Source organism: Pseudophryne corroboree, chromosome 4 (genome assembly GCF_028390025.1).
Source record: "Pseudophryne corroboree isolate aPseCor3 chromosome 4, aPseCor3.hap2, whole genome shotgun sequence".
NCBI classification, from domain to species: domain Eukaryota; kingdom Metazoa; phylum Chordata; class Amphibia; order Anura; family Myobatrachidae; genus Pseudophryne; species Pseudophryne corroboree.
In genome coordinates, this window is record NC_086447.1 from 31,251,564 (window position 1) to 31,266,567 (window position 15,004).

Sequence of the window (15,004 nt, forward strand, 5' to 3'; positions counted from 1 at the left end):
TCAAAACTGAGAAAAGAAAAGACCTGTGATGTACTTGCATATGGCACCTCAGTGAACTTTGTAAAATGTATTTACAAATCTTTAATCAAGCAGTGGTGGAATCAAAAGTCATCTGCTAAGAAAGAATCATGATTTTTACAAAGATTTTAACATTTTCTATGGACCTTGTCATCTGAGCATATCTTAAGCAACAACTATAAGTGCGAAAACAGCACATAAGGAAAAGGATGAATTAGCCGGGAATCGAACCCGGGTCAACTGCTTGGAAGACAGCTATGCTCACCACTATAACACCAATGCTTGAGCACTTTTCAAATGCATATAGTGGCCAATATGGAAATCACAACAACTGTTTGAAAGATATTTATAGCCTGCGCTGTAGCACCATTGGTGGAAGATATTCAAACAAAATTGGCAAATTGCATGACATTCACAATTCAAGATTTAGGCTCATCCATACTTAAGGTTTTTATGCACCATAGAACTGATATACACTGGTATCAAAACTGAGAAAAGAAAAGACCTTTGATGTACTTGCATATGGCACCTCAGTGAACTTTGTAAAATGTGTTTACAAATCTTTAATCAGGCAGTGGTGGAATCAAAAGTCATCTGCTAAGAAGGAATCATGATTTCTACAAAGAATTTAAAATTTTCTATGGACCTTGTCATCTGAGCATATCTTAAGCAACAACTATAAGTGCGAAAACAGCACATAAGGAAAAGGATGAATTGGCCGGGAATCGAACCCGGGTCAATTGCTTGGAAGGCAGCTTTGCTCACCACTATACCACCAATGCTTGAGCACTTTTCAAATGCATATTGTGGCCAATATGGAAATCACAACAACTGTTTGAAAGATATTTATAGCCTGCGCTGTAGCACCATTGGTGGAAGATATTCAAACAAAATTGGCAAATTGCATGACATTCACAATTCAAGATTTAGGCTCATCCATACTTAAGGTTTTTATGCACCATAGAACTGATATACAGTGGTATCAAAACTGAGAAAAGAAAAGACCTTTGATGTACTTGCATATGGCACCTCAGTGAACTTTGTAAAATATATTTACAAATCTTTAATCAAGCAGTGGTGGAATCAAAAGTCATCTGCTAAGAAGGAATCATGATTTCTACAAAGAATTTAAAATTTTCTATGGACCTTGTCATCTGAGCATATCTTAAGCAACAACTATAAGTGTGAAAACAGCACATAAGGAAAAGAATGTATTGGCCGGGAATCTAACCCAGGTCAACTGCTTGGAAGGCATCTATGCTCACCACTATACCACCAATGCTTGAGCACTTTTCAAGTGCATATTGTGGCCAATATGGAAATCACAACAACTGTTTGAAAGATATTTATAGCCTGCGCTGTAGCACCATTGGTGGTAGATATTTAAACAAAATTGGCAAATTGCATGACATTCACAATTCAAGATTTAGGCTCATCCATGCTTAAGGTTTTTATGCACCATTGAACTGATATACAGTGGTATCAAAACTGAGAAAAGAAAAGACCTTTGATGTACTTGCATATGGCACCTCAGTGAACTTTGTAAAATGTGTTTACAAATCTTTAATCAGGCAGTGGTGGAATCAAAAGTCATCTGCTAAGAAGGAATCATGATTTCTACAAAGAATTTAAAATTTTCTATGGACCTTGTCATCTGAGCATATCTTAAGCAACAACTATAAGTGTGAAAACAGCACATAAGGAAAAGAATGTATTGGCCGGGAATCGATCCCGGGTCAACTGCTTGGAAGGCAGCTATGCTCACCACTATACCACCAATGCTTGACCACTTTTCAAGCGCATATTGTGGCCAATATGGAAATCACAACAACTGTTTGAAAGATATTTATAGCCTGCGCTGTAGCACCATTGGTGGTAGATATTTAAACAAAATTGGCAAATTGCATGACATTCACAATTCAAGATTTAGGCTCATCCATACTTAAGGTTTTTATGCACCATTGTACTGATATACAGCGGTATCAAAACTGAGAAAAGAAAAGATCTTTGATGTACTTGCATATGGCACCTCAGTGAACTTTGTAAAATGTGTTTACAAATCTTTAATCAGGCAGTGGTGGAATCAAAAGTCATCTGCTAAGAAGGAATCATGATTTCTACAAAGAATTTAAAATTTTCTATGGACCTTGTCATCTGAGCATATCTTAAGCAACAACTATAAGTGTGAAAACAGCACATAAGGAAAAGAATGTATTGGCCGGGAATCGATCCCGGGTCAACTGCTTGGAAGGCAGCTATGCTCACCACTATACCACCAATGCTTGAGCACTTTTCAAGTGCATATTGTGGCCAATATGGAAATCACAACAACTGTTTGAAAGATATTTATAGCCTGCACTGTAGCACCATTGGTGGTAGATATTTAAACAAAATTGGCAAATTGCATGACATTCACAATTCAAGATTTAGGCTTATCCATACTTAAGGTTTTTATGCACCATTGAACTGATATACAGTGGTATCAAAACTGAGAAAAGAAAAGACCTTTGATGTACTTGCATATGGCACCTCAGTGAACTTTGTAAAATGTGTTTACAAATCTTTAATCAGGCAGTGGTGGAATCAAAAGTCATCTGCTAAGAAGGAATCATGATTTCTACAAAGATTTTAACATTTCCTATGGACCTTGTCATCTGAGCATATCTTAAGCAACAACTATAAGTGCGAAAACAGCACATAAGGAAAAGGATGAATTGTCCGGGAATCGAACCCGGGTTGACTGCTTGGAAGGCAGCTATGCTCACCCCTATACCACCAATGCTTGAGCACTTTTCAAATGCATATAGTGGCCAATATGGAAATCACAACAACTGTTTGAAAGATATTTATAGCCTGCGCTGTAGCACCATTGGTGGAAGATATTCAAACAAAATTGGCAAATTGCATGACATTCACAATTCAAGATTTAGGCTCATCCATACTTAAGGTTTTTATGCACCATTGAACTGATATACAGTGGTATCAAAACTGAGAAAAGAAAAGACCTTTGATGTACTTGCATATGGCACCTCAGTGAACTTTGTAAAATGTGTTTACAAATCTTTAATCAGGCAGTGGTGGAATCAAAAGTAATCTGCTAAGAAGGAATCATGATTTCTACAAAGATTTTAACACTTTCTATGGACCTTGTCATCTGAGCATATCTTAAGCAACAACTATAAGTGTGAAAACAGCACATAAGGAAAAGAATGTATTGGCCGGGAATCGAACCCAGGTCAACTGCCTGGAAGGCAGCTATGCTCACCACTATACCACCAATGCTTGAGCACTTTTCAAATGCATATTGTGGCCAATATGGAAATCACAACAACTGTTTGAAAGATATTTATAGCCTGCGCTGTAGCACCATTGGTGGAAGATATTCAAACAAAATTGGCAAATTGCATGACATTCACAATTCAAGATTTAGGCTCATCCATACTTAAGGTTTTTATGCACCATTGAACTGATATACAGTGGTATCAAAACTGAGAAAAGAAAAGACCTTTGATGTACTTGCATATGGCACCTCAGTGAACTTTGTAAAATGTGTTTACAAATCTTTAATCAGGCAGTGGTGGAATCAAAAGTCATCTGCTAAGTAGGAATTATGATTTCTACAAAGATTTTAACATTTCCTATGGACCTTGTCATCTGAGCATATCTTAAGCAACAACTATAAGTGCGAAAACAGCACATAAGGAAAAGGATGAATTGGCCGGGAATCGAACACGGGTCAACTGCTTGGTAGGCAGCTATGCTCACCCCTATACCACCAATGCTTGAGCACTTTTCAAATGCATATAGTGGCCAATATGGAAATCACAACAACTGTTTGAAAGATATTTATAGCCTGCGCTGTAGCACCATTGGTGGAAGATATTCAAACAAAATTGGCAAATTGCATGACATTCACAATTCAAGATTTAGGCTCATCCATACTTAAGGTTTTTATGCACCATTGAACTGATATACAGTGGTATCAAAACTGAGAAAAGAAAAGACCTTTGATGTACTTGCATATGGCACCTCAGTGAACTTTGTAAAATGTGTTTACAAATCTTTAATCAGGCAGTGGTGGAATCAAAAGTAATCTGCTAAGAAGGAATCATGATTTATACAAAGATTTTAACACTTTCTATGGACCTTGTCATCTGAGCATATCTTAAGCAACAACTATAAGTGCGAAAACAGCACATAAGGAAAAGGATGCATTGGCCAGGAATCAAACCCAGATCAACTGCTTGGAAGGCAGCTATGCTCACCACTATACCACCAATGCTTGAGCACTTTTCAAATGCACATAGTGGCCAATATGGAAATCACAACAACTGTTTGAAAGATATTTATAGCCTGCGCTGTAGCACCATTGGTGGAAGATATTCAAACAAAATTGTCAAATTGCATGGCATTCACAATTCAAGATTTAGGCTCATCCATACTTAAGGTTTTTATGCACCATTGAACTGATATACAGTGGTATCAAAACTGAGAAAAGAAAAGACCTTTGATGTACTTGCATATGGCACCTCAGTGAACTTTGTAAAATATATTTACAAATCTTTAATCAAGCAGTGGTGGAATCAAAAGTCATCTGCTAAGAAGGAATCATGATTTCTACAAAGAATTTAAAATTTTCTATGGACCTTGTCATCTGAGCATATCTTAAGCAACAACTATAAGTGTGAAAACAGCACATAAGGAAAAGAATGTATTGGCCGGGAATCTAACCCAGGTCAACTGCTTGGAAGGCATCTATGCTCACCACTATACCACCAATGCTTGAGCACTTTTCAAGTGCATATTGTGGCCAATATGGAAATCACAACAACTGTTTGAAAGATATTTATAGCCTGCGCTGTAGCACCATTGGTGGTAGATATTTAAACAAAATTGGCAAATTGCATGACATTCACAATTCAAGATTTAGGCTCATCCATGCTTAAGGTTTTTATGCACCATTGAACTGATATACAGTGGTATCAAAACTGAGAAAAGAAAAGACCTTTGATGTACTTGCATATGGCACCTCAGTGAACTTTGTAAAATGTGTTTACAAATCTTTAATCAGGCAGTGGTGGAATCAAAAGTCATCTGCTAAGAAGGAATCATGATTTCTACAAAGAATTTAAAATTTTCTATGGACCTTGTCATCTGAGCATATCTTAAGCAACAACTATAAGTGTGAAAACAGCACATAAGGAAAAGAATGTATTGGCCGGGAATCGATCCCGGGTCAACTGCTTGGAAGGCAGCTATGCTCACCACTATACCACCAATGCTTGACCACTTTTCAAGCGCATATTGTGGCCAATATGGAAATCACAACAACTGTTTGAAAGATATTTATAGCCTGCGCTGTAGCACCATTGGTGGTAGATATTTAAACAAAATTGGCAAATTGCATGACATTCACAATTCAAGATTTAGGCTCATCCATACTTAAGGTTTTTATGCACCATTGTACTGATATACAGCGGTATCAAAACTGAGAAAAGAAAAGATCTTTGATGTACTTGCATATGGCACCTCAGTGAACTTTGTAAAATGTGTTTACAAATCTTTAATCAGGCAGTGGTGGAATCAAAAGTCATCTGCTAAGAAGGAATCATGATTTCTACAAAGAATTTAAAATTTTCTATGGACCTTGTCATCTGAGCATATCTTAAGCAACAACTATAAGTGTGAAAACAGCACATAAGGAAAAGAATGTATTGGCCGGGAATCGATCCCGGGTCAACTGCTTGGAAGGCAGCTATGCTCACCACTATACCACCAATGCTTGAGCACTTTTCAAGTGCATATTGTGGCCAATATGGAAATCATAACAACTGTTTGAAAGATATTTATAGCCTGCACTGTAGCACCATTGGTGGTAGATATTTAAACAAAATTGGCAAATTGCATGACATTCACAATTCAAGATTTAGGCTTATCCATACTTAAGGTTTTTATGCACCATTGAACTGATATACAGTGGTATCAAAACTGAGAAAAGAAAAGACCTTTGATGTACTTGCATATGGCACCTCAGTGAACTTTGTAAAATGTGTTTACAAATCTTTAATCAGGCAGTGGTGGAATCAAAAGTCATCTGCTAAGAAGGAATCATGATTTCTACAAAGATTTTAACATTTCCTATGGACCTTGTCATCTGAGCATATCTTAAGCAACAACTATAAGTGCGAAAACAGCACATAAGGAAAAGGATGAATTGTCCGGGAATCGAACCCGGGTTGACTGCTTGGAAGGCAGCTATGCTCACCCCTATACCACCAATGCTTGAGCACTTTTCAAATGCATATAGTGGCCAATATGGAAATCACAACAACTGTTTGAAAGATATTTATAGCCTGCGCTGTAGCACCATTGGTGGAAGATATTCAAACAAAATTGGCAAATTGCATGACATTCACAATTCAAGATTTAGGCTCATCCATACTTAAGGTTTTTATGCACCATTGAACTGATATACAGTGGTATCAAAACTGAGAAAAGAAAAGACCTTTGATGTACTTGCATATGGCACCTCAGTGAACTTTGTAAAATGTGTTTACAAATCTTTAATCAGGCAGTGGTGGAATCAAAAGTAATCTGCTAAGAAGGAATCATGATTTCTACAAAGATTTTAACACTTTCTATGGACCTTGTCATCTGAGCATATCTTAAGCAACAACTATAAGTGTGAAAACAGCACATAAGGAAAAGAATGTATTGGCCGGGAATCGAACCCAGGTCAACTGCCTGGAAGGCAGCTATGCTCACCACTATACCACCAATGCTTGAGCACTTTTCAAATGCATATTGTGGCCAATATGGAAATCACAACAACTGTTTGAAAGATATTTATAGCCTGCGCTGTAGCACCATTGGTGGAAGATATTCAAACAAAATTGGCAAATTGCATGACATTCACAATTCAAGATTTAGGCTCATCCATACTTAAGGTTTTTATGCACCATTGAACTGATATACAGTGGTATCAAAACTGAGAAAAGAAAAGACCTTTGATGTACTTGCATATGGCACCTCAGTGAACTTTGTAAAATGTGTTTACAAATCTTTAATCAGGCAGTGGTGGAATCAAAAGTCATCTGCTAAGTAGGAATTATGATTTCTACAAAGATTTTAACATTTCCTATGGACCTTGTCATCTGAGCATATCTTAAGCAACAACTATAAGTGCGAAAACAGCACATAAGGAAAAGGATGAATTGGCCGGGAATCGAACACGGGTCAACTGCTTGGTAGGCAGCTATGCTCACCCCTATACCACCAATGCTTGAGCACTTTTCAAATGCATATAGTGGCCAATATGGAAATCACAACAACTGTTTGAAAGATATTTATAGCCTGCGCTGTAGCACCATTGGTGGAAGATATTCAAACAAAATTGGCAAATTGCATGACATTCACAATTCAAGATTTAGGCTCATCCATACTTAAGGTTTTTATGCACCATTGAACTGATATACAGTGGTATCAAAACTGAGAAAAGAAAAGACCTTTGATGTACTTGCATATGGCACCTCAGTGAACTTTGTAAAATGTGTTTACAAATCTTTAATCAGGCAGTGGTGGAATCAAAAGTAATCTGCTAAGAAGGAATCATGATTTATACAAAGATTTTAACACTTTCTATGGACCTTGTCATCTGAGCATATCTTAAGCAACAACTATAAGTGCGAAAACAGCACATAAGGAAAAGGATGCATTGGCCAGGAATCAAACCCAGATCAACTGCTTGGAAGGCAGCTATGCTCACCACTATACCACCAATGCTTGAGCACTTTTCAAATGCACATAGTGGCCAATATGGAAATCACAACAACTGTTTGAAAGATATTTATAGCCTGCGCTGTAGCACCATTGGTGGAAGATATTCAAACAAAATTGTCAAATTGCATGGCATTCACAATTCAAGATTTAGGCTCATCCATACTTAAGGTTTTTATGCACCATTGAACTGATATACAGTGGTATCAAAACTGAGAAAAGAAAAGACCTTTGATGTACTTGCATATGGCACCTCAGTGAACTTTGTAAAATATATTTACAAATCTTTAATCAAGCAGTGGTGGAATCAAAAGTCATCTGCTAAGAAGGAATCATGATTTCTACAAAGAATTAAAAAATTTCTATGGACCTTGTCATCTGAGCATATCTTAAGCAACAACTAAAAGTGTGAAAACAGCACATAAGGAAAAGAATGTATTGGCCGGGAATCGAACCCGGGTCAACTGCTTGGAAGGAAGCTATGCTCACCACTATACCACCAATGCTTGAGCACTTTTCAAGTGCATATTGTGGCCAATATGGAAATCACAACAACTGTTTGAAAGATATTTATAGCCTGCGCTGTAGCACCATTGGTGGTAGATATTTAAACAAAATTGGAAAATTGCATGACATTCACAATTCAAGATTTAGGCTCATCCATACTTAAGGTTTTTATGCACCATTGAACTGATATACACTGGTATCAAAACTGAGAAAAGAAAAGACCTTTGATGTACTTGCATATGGCACCTCAGTGAACTTTGTAAAATGTGTTTACAAATCTTTAATCAGGCAGTGGTGGAATCAAAAGTCATCTGCTAAGAAGGAATCATGATTTCTACAAAGATTTTAACATTTCCTATGGACCTTGTCATCTGAGCATATCTTAAGCAACAACTATAAGTGCGAAAACAGCACATAAGGAAAAGGATGAATTGGCCGGGAACCTAACCCGGATCAACTGCTTGGAAGGCAGCTATGCTCACCACTATACCACCAATGCTTGAGCACTTTTCAAATGCATATAGTGTCCAATATGGAAATCACAACAACTGTTTGAAAGATATTTATAGCCTGCGCTGTAGCACCATTGGTGGAAGATATTCAAACAAAATTGGCAAATTGCATGACATTCACAATTCAAGATTTAGGCTCATCCATACTTAGGGTTTTTATGCACCATAGAACTGATATACAGTGGTATCAAAACTGAGAAAAGAAAAGACCTTTGATGTACTTGCATATGGCACCTCAGTGAACTTTGTAAAATATATTTACAAATCTTTAATCAAGATGTGGTGGAATCAAAAGTCATCTGCTAAGAAGGAATCATGATTTCTACAAAGAATTTAACATTTTCTATGGACCTTGTCATCTGAGCATATCTTAAGCAACAACTATAAGTGTGAAAACAGCACATAAGGAAAAGAATGTATTGGCCGGGAATCGATCCCGGGTCAACTGCTTGGAAGGCAGATATGCTCACCACTATACCACCAATGCTTGAGCACTTTTCAAGTGCATATTGTGGCCAATATGGAAATCACAACAACTGTTTGAAAGATATTTATTGCCTGCGCTGTAGCACCATTGGTGGTAGATATTTAAACAAAATTGGCAAATTGCATGACATTCACAATTCAAGATTTAGGTTCATCCATGCTTAAGGTTTTTATGCACCATTGAACTGATATACAGTGGTATCAAAACTGAGAAAAGAAAAGACCTTCGATTTACTTGCATATGGCACCTCAGTGAACTTTGGAAAATGTGTTTACAAATCTTTAATCAGGCAGTGGTGGAATCAAAAGTCATCTGCTAAGAAGGAATCATGATTTCTACAAAGATTTTAACATTTCCTATGGACCTTGTCATCTGAGCATATCTTAAGCAACAACTATAAGTGCGAAAACAGCACATAAGGAAAAGGATGAATTGGCCGGGAATCTAACCCGGGTTGACTGCTTGGAAGGCAGCTATGCTCACCACTATACCACCAATGCTTGAGCACTTTTCAAATGCATATAGTGGCCAATATGGAAATCACAACAACTGTTTGAAAGATATTTATAGCCTGCGCTGTAGCACCATTGGTGGAAGATATTCAAACAAAATTGGCAAATTGCATGACATTCACAATTCAAGATTTAGGCTCATCCATACTTAAGGTTTTTATGCATCATTGAACTGATATACAGTGGTATCAAAACTGAGAAAAGAAAATACCTTCGATTTACTTGCATATGGCACCTCAGTGAACTTTGTAAAATGTGTTTACAAATCTTTAATCATGCAGTGGTGGAATCAAAAGTCATCTGCTAAGAATGAATCATGATTTCTACAAATATTTTAACATTTTCTATGGACCTTGTCATCTAAGCATATCTTCAGAAACAACTATAAGTGTGAAAACAGCACATAAGGAAAAGAATGCATTGGCCGGGAATCGAACCCGAGTCAACTGCTTGGAAGGCAGCTATGCTCACCACTATACCACCAATGCTTGAGCTCTTTTTAAATGCATATAGTGGCCAATATGGAAATCACAACAACTGTTTGAAAGATATTTATAGCCTGCGCTGTATGTAGCACCATTGGTGGAAGATATTCAAACAAAATTGGCAAATTGCATGACATTCACAATTCAAGATTTAGGCTCATCCATACTTAAGGTTTTTATGCACCATTGAACTGATATACAGTGGTATCAAAACTGAGAAAAGAAAAGACCTGTGATGTACTTGCATATGGCACCTCAGTGAACTTTGTAAAATGTATTTACAAATCTTTAATCAGGCAGTGGTGGAATCAAAAGTCATCTGCTAAGAAGGAATCATGCTTTCTTCAAAGATTTTAACATTTTCTATGGACCTTGTCATCTGAGCATATCTTAAGCAACAACTATAAGTGCGAAAACAGCACATAAGGAAAAGGATGCATTGGCCGGGAATCGAACCCGGGTCAACTGCTTGGAAGGAAGCTAAGCTCACCACTATACCACCAATGCTTGAGCACTTTTCAAATGCATATAGTGGCCAATATGGATATCACAACAACTGTTTGAAAGATATTTATAGCCTGTGCTGTAGCACCATTGGTGGAAGATATTCAAACAAAATTGGAAAATTGCATGGCATTCACAATTCAAGATTTAGGCTCATCCATACTTAAGGTTTTTATGCACCATTGAACTGATATACAGTGGTATCAAAACTGAGAAAAGAAAAGACCTTTGATTTACTTGCATATGGCACCTCAGTGAACTTTGTAAAATGTATTTACAAATCTTTAATCAGGCAGTGGTGGAATCAAAAGGCATCTGCTAAGAAGGAATCATGCTTTCTTCAAAGATTTTAACATTTTCTATGGACCTTGTCATCTGAGCATATCTTAAGCAACAACTATAAGTGCGAAAACAGCACATAAGGAAAAGGATGCATTGGCCGGGAATCGAACCCGGGTCAACTGCTTGGAAGGCAGCTATGCTCACCACTATACCACCAATGCTTGAGCTCTTTTCGAATGCATATAGTGGCCAATATGGAAATCACAACAACTGTTTGAAAGATATTTATAGCCTGCGCTGTAGCACCATTGGTGGAAGATATTCAAACAAAATTGTCAAATTGCATGACATTCACAATTCAAGATTTAGGCTGATCCATACTTAAGGTTTTTATGCATCATTGAACTGATATACAGTGGTATCAAAACTGAGAAAAGAAAAGACCTTTGATGTACTTGCATATGGCACCTCAGTGAACTTTGTAAAATGTGTTTACATATCTTTAATCAGGCAGTGGTGGAATCAAAAGTCATCTGCTAAGAAGGAATCATGATTTCTACAAAGATTTTAACATTTTCTATTGACCTTGTCATCTGAGCATATCTTAAGCAACAACTATAAGTGCGAAAACAGCACATAAGGAAGAGGATGCATTGGCCGGGAATCGAACCCAGGTTAACTGCTTGGAAAGCAGCTATGCTCACCACTATACCATCAATGCTTGAGCACTTTTCAAATGCATATAGTGGCCAATATGGAAATCACAACAACTGTTTGAAAGATTTTTATAGCCTGCGCTGTAGCACCATTGGTGGTAGTTATTCAAACAAAATTAGCAAATTGCATGACATTCACAATTCAAGATTTAGGCTCATCCATACTTAAGGTTTTTATGCACCATAGAACTGATATACAGTGGTATCAAAACTGAGAAAAGAAAAGACCTTTGATGTACTTGCATATGGCACCTCAGTGAACTTTGTAAAATGTGTTTACATATCTTTAATCATGCAGTGGTGGAATCAAAAGTCATCTGCTAAGAAGGAATCATGATTTTTAAAAGATTTTAAGATTTTCTATGGACCTTGTCATCTGAGCATATCTTAAGCAACAACTATAAGTGTGAAAACAGCACATAAGGAAAAGAATGCATTGGCCGGGAATCGAACCCGGGTCAACTGCTTGGAATGCAGCTATGCTCACCACTATACCACCAATGCTTGAGCGCTTTTCAAATGCATATAGTGGTCAATATGGAAATCACAACAACTGTTTGAAAGATATTTATAGCCTGTGCTGTAGCACCATTGGTGGAAGATATTCAAACAAAATTGGAAAATTGCATGACATTCACAATTCAAGATTTAGGCTCATCCATACTTAAGGTTTTTATGCACCATAGAACTGATATACAGTGGTATCAAAACTGAGAAAAGAAAAGACCTGTGATGTACTTGCATATGGCACCTCAGTGAACTTTGTAAAATGTATTTACAAATCTTTAATCAGGCAGTGGTGGAATCAAAAGTAATCTGCTAAGAAGGAATCATGATTTCTACAAAGATTTTAACATTTTCTATGGACCTTGTCATCTGAGCATATCTTAAGCAACAACTATAAGTGCGAAAACAGCACATAAGGAAAAGGATGCATTGGCTGGGAATCAAACCCAGGTCAACTGCTTGGAAGGCAGCTATGCTCACCACTATACCACCAATGCTTGAGCTCTATTCAAATGCATATAGTGGCCAATATGGAAATCACAACAACTGTTTGAAAGATATTTATAGCCTGTGCTGTAGCACCATTGGTGGAAGATATTCAAACAAAATTGGAAAATTGCATGACATTCACAATTCAAGATTTAGGCTCATCCATACTTAAGGTTTTTATGCACCATAGAACTGATATACAGTGGTATCAAAACTGAGAAAAGAAAAGACCTGTGATGTACTTGCATATGGCACCTCAGTGAACTTTGTAAAATGTATTTACAAATCTTTAATCAAGCAGTGGTGGAATCAAAAGTCATCTGCTAAGAAGGAATCATGATTTTTACAAAGATTTTAACATTTTCTATGGACCTTGTCATCTGAGCATATCTTAAGCAACAACTATAAGTGCGAAAACAGCACATAAGGAAAAGAATGCATTGGCCAGAAATCGAACCCGGGTCAACTGCTTGGAAGGCAGCTATGCTCACCACTATACCACCAATACTTGATCACTTTTCAAATGCATATAGTGGCCAATATGGAAATCACAACAACTGTTTGAAAGATATTTATAGCCTGCGCTGTAGCACCATTGGTGGAAGATATTTAAACAAAATTGGCAAATTGCATTGCATTCACAATTCAAGATTTAGGCTCATTCATACTTAAGGTTTTTATGCACCATTGAACTGATATACAGTGGTATCAAAACTGAGAAAAGAAAAGACCTTTGATGTACTTGCATATGGCACCTCAGTGAACTTTGTAAAATGTACTTACAAATCTTTAATCAGGCAGTGGTGGAATCATAAGTAATCTGCTAAGAAGGAATCATGATTTCTACAAAGCTTTTAACATTTTTTATGGAATTTGTCATCTGAGCATATCTTAAGCAACAACTATAAGTGCAAAATCAGCAAATAAGGAAAATGAGGCATTGGCCAGGAATCGAACCCCGGTCAACTGCTTGGAAGGTAGCTATGCTCACCACTATACCACCAATGCCTGAGTACTTTTCAAATGCATATAGTGGCTAATATGGAAACCACAAAACCTGTTTGAAAGATATTTATAGCCTGCGCTGTAGCACCATTGGTGGAAGATATTCAAACAAAATTGGCTAATTGCATGACATTCACAATTCAAGATTTAGGCTCATCCATAATTAAGGTTTTATGCACCATTGAACTGATATACAGTGGTATCAAAACTGAGAAAAGACCTTTGATGTACTTGCATATGGCACCTCAGTGAACTTTGTAAAATGTGTTTACAAATCTATAATCATGCAGTGGTGGAATCAAAAGTCATCTGCTAAGAAGGAATTATAATTTCTACAAAGCTTTTAAAAATTTTTATGGAACTTGTCATCTGAGCATATCTTAAGCAACAACTATAAGTGCGAAAACAGCACATAAGGAAAGTGATGCATTGGCTGGGAATCGAACCCGGGTCAACTGCTTGGAAGGCAGCTATGCTCACCACTATACCCCCAATGCTTGAGTACTTTTCAAATGCATATAGTGGCCAATATGGAAATCACAACAACTGTTTGAAAGATATTTATAGCCTGCGCTGTAGCACCATTGGTGGAAGATATTCAAACAAAATTGGCAAATTGCATAACATTCACAATTTAAGATTTATGCTCATTCATACTTAAGGTTTTTATGCACCATTGAACTGATATACAGTGTTATCAAAACTGAGAAAAGAAAAGACCTTTGATGTACTTGCATATGGCACCTCAGTGAACTTTGTAAAATGTGTTTACAAATCTTTAATCATGCAGTGGTGGAATCAAAAGTAATCTGCTAAGAAGGAATCATGATTTCTACAAAGCTTTTAACATTTTTTATGGAACTTGTCATCTGAGCATATCTTAAGCAACAACTATAAGTGCAAAATCAGCACATAAGGAAAATGATGCATTGGCTGGGAATTGAACCCGGGTCAACTGCTTGGAAGGCAGCTATGCTCACCACTATACCACCAATGCTTGAGTACTTTTCAAATTCATACAGTGGCTAATATGGAAACCACAATACCTGTTTGAAAGCTATTTATAGCCTGCGCTGTAGCACCATTGGTGGAAGAAATTCAAACTAAATTGGCAAATTGCATGACTTTCACAATTCAAGATTTAAGCTCATCTATACAGATGGATCCTCAGTTATCTTGACTGGCTGAGGCGTTAGTCACACTT

General features: G+C 37.1%; 9 non-coding genes across 9 annotated transcripts; all 9 read right to left on the minus strand.

Moving 5' to 3' along the window:
• Positions 1–1,728: 1,728 nt before the first annotated feature.
• Positions 1,729–1,800, minus strand: TRNAG-UCC (transfer RNA glycine (anticodon UCC)). Its single transcript has one exon. It is a non-coding gene; the product is annotated as a tRNA-Gly (tRNA).
• A 428-nt stretch (positions 1,801–2,228) lies between these two features.
• TRNAG-UCC (transfer RNA glycine (anticodon UCC)) lies at positions 2,229–2,300 on the minus strand. The gene has a single exon. It is a non-coding gene; the product is annotated as a tRNA-Gly (tRNA).
• Positions 2,301–5,228: 2,928 nt separating this feature from the next.
• TRNAG-UCC (transfer RNA glycine (anticodon UCC)) lies at positions 5,229–5,300 on the minus strand. The gene has a single exon. It is a non-coding gene; the product is annotated as a tRNA-Gly (tRNA).
• A 428-nt stretch (positions 5,301–5,728) lies between these two features.
• TRNAG-UCC (transfer RNA glycine (anticodon UCC)) lies at positions 5,729–5,800 on the minus strand. The gene has a single exon. It is a non-coding gene; the product is annotated as a tRNA-Gly (tRNA).
• Positions 5,801–10,228: 4,428 nt separating this feature from the next.
• TRNAG-UCC (transfer RNA glycine (anticodon UCC)) lies at positions 10,229–10,300 on the minus strand. Its single transcript has one exon. It is a non-coding gene; the product is annotated as a tRNA-Gly (tRNA).
• Positions 10,301–11,232: 932 nt separating this feature from the next.
• On the minus strand, positions 11,233–11,304 carry TRNAG-UCC (transfer RNA glycine (anticodon UCC)). The gene has a single exon. It is a non-coding gene; the product is annotated as a tRNA-Gly (tRNA).
• Positions 11,305–12,231: 927 nt separating this feature from the next.
• TRNAG-UCC (transfer RNA glycine (anticodon UCC)) lies at positions 12,232–12,303 on the minus strand. The gene has a single exon. It is a non-coding gene; the product is annotated as a tRNA-Gly (tRNA).
• Positions 12,304–12,731: 428 nt separating this feature from the next.
• On the minus strand, positions 12,732–12,803 carry TRNAG-UCC (transfer RNA glycine (anticodon UCC)). The gene has a single exon. It is a non-coding gene; the product is annotated as a tRNA-Gly (tRNA).
• Positions 12,804–14,725: 1,922 nt separating this feature from the next.
• Positions 14,726–14,797, minus strand: TRNAG-UCC (transfer RNA glycine (anticodon UCC)). Its single transcript has one exon. It is a non-coding gene; the product is annotated as a tRNA-Gly (tRNA).
• Between the last annotated feature and the right edge of the window lie 207 nt (positions 14,798–15,004).